The following is an 8076-nucleotide window of genomic DNA, read 5'->3' as shown; positions in this document are numbered from 1 at the left end:
CCCGTGCAGGCAATCACATTTTCAAATCAGGCACCCTCTGAATTGTAATCCCCATAGCTCCCACAAAGCCGGGAAGTGCCAACCCAAGGAATATGATTTGGAAGGAGCTTGTGAATTTAGGGGACGATATGGGAAAACATGATAGCCACCCCTCAGCATCCTGATTAATGCTTTGTCTCAGGTCATGTGGAGAAAGGAAAACGCAAATGGGGTCACTAACAGAGTCGCAATAGACTTCTGTGCAATAATGCAGCCACCTCTGCAAGAGCCCCATAGTAGCTAAATACAACGAAATCGTAGCGGCTATGGGGGCAGCTGGCTCAAAATGGTTCTCTGTGATCAATTTGGCTAAAGCTTTCATGGCTATCCCCCTCCATACTTCATGCTGGTATGAGTTTGCGTTTCCCTATAGGGGACAACAACATGCCTTCGTCTGGACTCCCCAAGGTTTCCATTTTTTCCCATACTATTTGTCATGCCCACGTCACTAAATGTGGAACCATTTGCACCCTGACCACCACTCACACATAATTTCATTCGTGGAAGACATTTTAATACACATCCCTACTTCAGAAATGAAGTCACCAGAGAAGTGTTGACTATAGTGCAGGAAACCGGATTTAAGGTAAATAGAGAAAAGGTTCAGTTAGTACTGCAATAAGTGAAATATCTAGGTGTGTGTCTCCGATGAAATGAGCTGTAGCTCACGAAGCTTATGCTCAAATAAATTCGTTAGTCTCTAAGATGCCACAAAAAGATGTCCTTTTCTTTTTGCAACTACAGACTAACACGGCTGCTACTCTGTCATTGGGGACGATGGCTGGACTCCCGATCAACAAAGGATAGAAATGATAGGAAAGGAATCTGCTCCAACCGACGCACTCCCTACAAGCTCTCTTGGGAACTTTTAATTTCTGCAGAAGCGATTGAAATGTTCTCTGACAAATCCAAGCCGCTGTACCAATTATTAAAGAAAAATAGGATTTGGGAAAGAGGACCAGACTACCAGCGTGTCCTGGTCACCTTAAAACAAGATTTGGTTAGTGATTCTGCCCTGGCTTATCTGGACTCTGCCCTGCTCTTTGTGATTCATTTGGCCTCCTCAGAGACAACCATCGGACCCACTCTCAACCAAAGGCAATGTGACAAGCTCAGAGTCATTCCGTATGACTCCAGGCTCCTGGCTCAAACAGACCCAGGCTTTACTCCCTGTGAAAAAGAGTGTTACGGAGTCTTCGCTTATGGCTAATGCTTGTTCGGGGAAGGGCATGAGTGGTCCCATCCAAGGGTGCCCCATACAAGGGTGATAACTCTCTGGAATATGAGGACCTTTAGTGTGCATTAGTAGGTGTGTCGAGTGGCAGGGAGTGGTGTGGTTAAAAAAATGTTTCTCCTCTTTGTCATCATCATCACTAGAAAAGTGAGAGAGAGATAATTGTCAGTGTGGTGCTGACATCTCTAGTGACACATCTGTAAGGGAGATTCAGGGGTTAGTGAAAGGAGCAAATCTCCTTGGTGAAGAAACTGTGGTGATGATGTAGATAGAGCCAATGTGTATTGCGCTAAGGGCAGCGATGAGACTGGGTACATCACCAGAGGTGGTTGAGGACTCGGTACATGGCTCATCTAGCGAATGTATGTGCCTCTGAGGCGGCACTGAGTCCTCTGCGGTGCCGGCCGGTGCCGAGTCAGACAACTTCAACTCCTTGGTCTTGGCACCGGAGCGATGCATATGGGTGGCAGCTGGAGTACAGATAGAACCGCAGGGGCCCAGAGCATCATTTGTGCTGAGCTGCGGTGCAGTTGGCATGGACAAGACAAACCTGCTCGTGGAGAATTCTGAGGCAGTCTGGTCCCTCTGAGGAGTTTCATTGCAGATTTTTTTGTCCTTGTAGTACACAGGAGGACTCTGTCCTGAGGAAGATTCATGACGTGGCTCAGACGCGGGTCCGACCGGCTTTAACTTGAGCCTTAGTCCGTCTATGCCTTGGCTTTGAGGTTGCTACAATGGGCACATATTTTGGGGACAAGGGATTCCCCAAACAGGGGATTCGTAGATAATGGCCCTCAGAGATGGGGCTAGCCTCTCCATGTAATGAATCGCTTAAAGCCTGGTGAGCCAGGCATACCATAAAGTCACTAACTTTATCTAGCAAAGAAGACCTAGTTAAGTTCATGGAGGCTAGGTCCATCAGTGGCTATTAGCCAAGACGTACAGGGATGCTGTCCCTAGCCTCTATTTCCCAGAAGCTGGGAATGGGAAAGAGGGAATGGATTATCTGTTCTGTTCATTCCCTCTGGGGCATTTTGTATTGGCCACTGTCGGAAGACAAGTCTAGAGGGATGTGGTGAACCAGCAATGTGTCAGACTGTGTAGATAAATCTCCTGTGAGCTCCCGTCAAAATTTGGGGCACTGACACTTTATGCTAACTGAAACCTGTATTATTCAAAACAATCTTGTTCAGTCTCTGACTACCAGCATTGACTCCTGAGACAGCAATATTTGATAAATTGGTTCCTGGCCTTTCATATGGCCACATCTACAAGAAACAACTGCATCCACATCAACGCCTGCTGTATCTCAGAGCGATGCAAACCTGAACAGCACGCCCCTTGTTATACCAGGAATGCTTTTGGATTCGCAACTCCAGTTTGTGGCCACAAGGCTTGAGGATTATGCAATAACAGGGAGAAGCTAGTATATCCTGTCTCCTGCCTGGTGCAGCTTGCCTGACATACAAACCAGCAGAGAGAGTAACATACACCAGGCATGAAAAGCACTGCGTAATAACTAATTACAAATAGTTTTTACATGAAGGCTGCACTTGTGATGTCATTGCTCGTACAACATCTGGTTTTACTCCCCATGCACACAGCAGGACACATTATGATAGTGCCTCTCCCAGCTTTAAAACGGTCTGTAAGACTACACCTCTAAACCAAAGTATAGAACCAAATGTTCACAGAGCCACTACATAGAACTAAGAAGAATTGACTGAAGAAAACTGACCACAGCTGGAACGGCAGAATGTGCAGACCATTTGACACATGGAGCATGAATGCATGGGTAGAGCCAAATAGCCAAGATACAGTGTTTAGTCCACTGGGTCATCTTCAGTGCATGCACTATACTTCTCTGGGATGACAGGTAAATATCCTCCCCATAAAAGACAAAAAAGGAGAAGCATGTAGGCCTTGCTGGAGCTCTAGGCATCACTACCAGTGTGAGCTAAAAGCTGTGAGCTCGTGGAGGCCTGACCTTGGCAGAATAACAAAAGGACTTCGGTATATTAGCTAGCACCAAGTGAGTACGTTCCTGACTGGAAAAGATGGCACAGAGCTCTCACATAACTAATGAAACAAATGTCAAGACGTTGTAACTAAACACACCAAGAAGCTAAGGATAGTTTGCTCAAAGTAGCAGGTCCCCGGAGCAGAGTGGTAACTAGACACGTCAGGAATGTGAGCCATAATCTGGTTGTATAATATAAAAGGGGGAGTCACAGTAGAGCCATTGTTGGCCAGCCTGGGGCGGGAGGGGGGCAGTCAAGGTCCTAGTGCGCTGACTGAATTGGTATCATTGGGTTGCTCGGACCATATGTTGTTGACAATAAACCTGGCCGAGCACCTTCTCTACTGTGCCCAGCTTGTGGCCTTTCGTACAACTAATGATGAGGTCTGGGACTGAATGTGCTGCCCTGTCTGTTAATGCGACTTACATCGGAGCTCCGAGAACTGACGGTACTGTTTGGAGGGACAGATCAGGTTCGGCTGGACAACTCGACCCCCTTGGGTCTGGTTCAGGTCCTGGCTGGCCTAAAAATTTAGCCTGAGCAGCCTTCTTCTGTGGGAGAGCACAGTTGAAAGTGTTGGGGGGATATGCAAGGCAGAGAAAGCCCGGCACTAAGGTGTTTGTGTTGGAACGAGGCAGCAGGGCAAGCGACGACTCCAGCCAGAGCCCAGTGGGGGATGTACGACCATGTGCAGGGCACTCATTCTTAGCAGACTCAGGGGGAAACTCAAGGATGAGCCGCTGACCATGAGCACTACTGTTGAATGGCTAGTGTCGTGTGCCATCCCGCTCCCTTTGGCCAATCCTGGAGGCAGAGTACTGTGGATAAGGGAGGGGCTTGTCGCTTTTCGAAGAGCAACTACCAGAAGTTGAGTCAGAGAGAAGTCATTACTGTCCCGGCCTCTCCCAGCTAGGGTTGCAAACCCTCCCGGATTGTCCTGGAGTCCCCAGGAAATAAAGATAAGCCTTTAATTAAAAGATTATGATGTGATGAAACCTCCAGGAATATGTCCAACCAAAATTGGGGCACTGTGGGAAGCAGGGTAGGAGTGCTTGCTGTGGAGGAAGCGCCAATGTGTCAAAGTAGAGAATTTTCTTGTTTTGTATGAATATGGTGTGTGCCTCAGTTTCCCCTATGTGTTGCAGTTTTAACACAGGTGGTGGGACAAGGGTATTTGTGCTTTTCAGCTACCTCTAGAGGGTCAGATGTGATTTTTGGCTCGCTGCCTGGGCTGGATATTTTGTAATTTGTAACTGATGTGTAGGAGTGGGTGGGTGAGATTCTGTGGCCTGCGCTGTGCAGGAGGTCGGACTAGATGATCAGAATGGTCCCTTCTGACCTTAGTATCTATGAATCTATGATGGCGCGGGGTGAGAGGTGGACAGGACTCCCTCTTCAAGAAGCCAGCCAGTTTCAAGGAGAACAAATTACTGAAGTGGAGGCCAGGTGACCCTATTTGCCCCAGTAGAGTAACAAAGGCTGGAGGAGGGGCAACTGGGCGTGACTTAGTATAGATTCTTGCAAGTATGCCTCATTTTCCTGTTTGGGTCTCGTGGGGGAGAATCAGGGCTTGGAGCACTGGGTGTGACCAAGATGGATTTAAATGTAACTTTCTGGGTTCGGTGTTAACAAAGACCTTTCTTATGCTGTGTTCCTGCTGTTTTACAACACTGGCTGACTGTGGAGTGGGATGCAGGGGCCTCTTTGGAGCTGTGTAAGGTGCCCCATCTAGGAGGACTTGCACCAGGGATCTCACGATGTGAACAGAGTGCTGAACGGTCCAAGGTTGGTCCCAGGAAGCACTGAAGCCAAGGAGGCTTCCTCCCCGGTGAGAATGGTCCTGAGGGAATCACACTGAAGAGAATCCTGCTTGGGTTTGTTCCAGAGCACCGACCTGTGCACTCATGGCACACAGCTATGCCATTTCCAGCCTCTCCCAGCAGGGGGCGCTGTGGGGCAGGGCAGGAGCCCAGGCTTTGGAGGGTTTGACAAAGTGGGACTTTTCTATAATATTTTTATGAAGCATATATGTGCTTCAGTTTCCAGTGTTGTCCAGTGGTGGGAAAGGGCTATTTGCTCATGAGGCAGGCTAGGAGACAGAGGCACGACTGCGCAGGGCTGGATAATTAAAACTGGCAAAGCTGACCTATATCAATGGACACTCTGAGAGGACACTGACAAACCCAGTCCCCAGGACACGGACATCTAACGATGTCTCTGGAGGTTAGTCGGATGCTCTGGGGGTTAGTCTGGATTTCCCCACCCGCTCAGACCCTAGCCCGAGAATAGTGGCCAGGTGTGAGGTGGGGAGATAGTGGCAGGGTGGGAGCTGGCTACAGGAAGGAGTCATGGCATTTGCCTGGGAACTGATCAAGGAGTCAGACAGAGCCTGACCCATGGGGTTCATGACAACTTGGCTGGGCCCTGGCTGCCTAGTATGGCCGATGTTTTACCCTGCTCTCTCTGTGCTAACCGAAAGCTGGCCTGTGCTCTGTGTCCAGTGACTAATAAACCCTGCTGGTTGGACAGCACACTGGGAACGTCACTGCACATGCTGGATGAGATGCACTGATCCCTGCAGAGTATGAACATCTCTCCGAGGTGGCCGGCTCAGCTGGGCAACACTCAAGGAGGCACGTGGGGAGGGGGATAGAGTCGCAGATGTTCAGCCTCAGGAGTCAGCCTGAAGGATGAGTGAGCCTCTAGGGAAGTCTAGCCCACAGAAGGGATTCAACACAAAGCTGAGGGGTGATAGCACCGATTCTGTCGCTCTGCAACAGGGACCTCCCAGCTACTGCAGTCCCAGTGGCCCAGCAGGGGTGCTGTAATAGCTAGCCACCCCAGCCGTACCTGCTGTGATGGCACTCACTGTTCCTGACCCTCTGGCCATGAGAGGACACCCTGGTGAGGCAGCTTCTGCCCCACTCATGGCTCCGTGGACAGCAGCACCCCGCTCTGGTTGGGAAGAGAGCTCTAGGAAGGGCCCACTACTGATCCACTCAGTTTCCTTGGGTAGTGCCTGAGTCCCAGGAGATCAGGGCAGACCTGGAGTTCCACACCCTTCCCCCCTCCCTGTTTCCCTGTCCCCATCCCCATGGGCAGCCTGACATACCATCCTCCTCCTCTCGTGGGTGTGTGCTGATGGGGCCCACATAGCCATCAGCCACCCAGCACCCCACATACAGCAGAGCCTAGTGCCCCCACTGGGACCCAACCTGGAAGACTGGTTTTGATTCCTTGAAACCATTTCAGATGTTAGGTATATATAAATGTTTGGCTTGCTTTAACCCCACTGCTACAGCATATGGGGAGGGGAGCAGGGAATGTGTGCAAAAGACCTTATAAAAAAAGTTAGCTGTAGGCTAAGCATTCTTGTTTGTGTCAATCATTTATCAGACAGAGGAGCTGTGTCCCCATTGATTTATTCCTGACAGCACCTGGAGAGACACTGTTAAGTTACCACTGCTTAGGGGTCTGAAAAACCCTGGGTACCAGGCCTGCCCCAGGCTCGTAGAGTCACAGAACAGCCAAGGGCTGCAGAGGGTGCCGGGGAGGCAGCAGGAGGGAAATGAGATCAAGAATTTTGGAGACTTTGCAGAAGGGTTTCCCCATTCTTGGCAAGGACCCCCCCCACACACACACACAAGTTACAGACACCATGGAAAGGCCCCTGGCAAGGCTCAGGAATGAGCGGTGAGGTCAGATGCTAGTACTGCCCTCCCCTCCCCCACTCTAGATGATGCAAGCAGGGTTCACAGTGCCCTGCTCAGGGTAAGGCAGTGTGGAGCTGGGGGGGAGGGGTGCGTGCTAGGGGCAGAAGAGCTGGGAGAAGGGCCGGGATGATGGCCAGTCCCTGCAGAGGGGTGACCCACTGGCTGCACATGGCTCAGGGATGCTCCTTTTGGTGATGAGAAGCACAGGAGTAACGAGCCAGCAGGATACCTGGTAGGTGGGATGTGGTGCCCTGTTGCAGACCACCAGGGGCAAGTGGCTGGGCTCAGAGCTGCCCTGTTCAGGACTTGGCCCTGAGATAAGGACAAGGACCCAGAGCGAGCAGGGGAATTGACACCAGCTGTCATAGCTTTGCCTCTCAGTCCTGAGCCCAGTCACCTTCCGAGGCTGCAGCCAGTGGACAGTCCAGCCTTGCACAAGGGTCTGGCTGGGCTGCACTTGCGACAGGGAGCCCCACAGAGACAGAGATCACTATGTTGAAGGCCCAGTAGTGGAGTCGTGGAGCTGGCATGGGGGGGCTGGAGGCATTGCCAAGAACCTGAGCCACACTGGGCCATGAGCCCCTTGTAGATAGGGACTGAGACCTTGGGCTTAGAAGTCCAGCCTGTGGGGAGGTAGGCACTGAGCTGGGAGCCCTGGTCGCCAGAGCCCCAGTTTCTGCTGCACCCTCCCCCAACCGGAGCTCAGAGCTTCCCTGGGCGGAAGGGCCCATTGCAATGAGCTAAGCTGAGCCCTGCAAGGCCAGGCCAGAGACAGCAATTCCTAGCAGAGTTGTTAGAAATAGCCCAGCTGGGACTAGAAACTGCAAGCAATGGAGACTGCACCACAGCAATGGCTCCAGTGACTGATCCCCCTCAGCATGAAACAGTTACCTGCTTTGTCTGGGTTCAACTTCCTGCCCGCGGCTAATGTCAGACTCTCCTGTGCCAGAGCAATGAGCACAGGTATTGTCAGACTGGGATCGCCATGCCCCCTTTCTTGCCCATAGCCCAGGCCTCTCGGCTCCATCCGCTCCTGGTTCTCCATCTCCCATCACTCACCTGGGGCAGG

The sequence above is a fragment of the Dermochelys coriacea genome, chromosome 7 (genome assembly GCF_009764565.3).
Source record: "Dermochelys coriacea isolate rDerCor1 chromosome 7, rDerCor1.pri.v4, whole genome shotgun sequence".
NCBI lineage: Eukaryota > Metazoa > Chordata > Testudines > Dermochelyidae > Dermochelys > Dermochelys coriacea.
Note: the sequence above shows the minus strand (reverse complement) of the source record.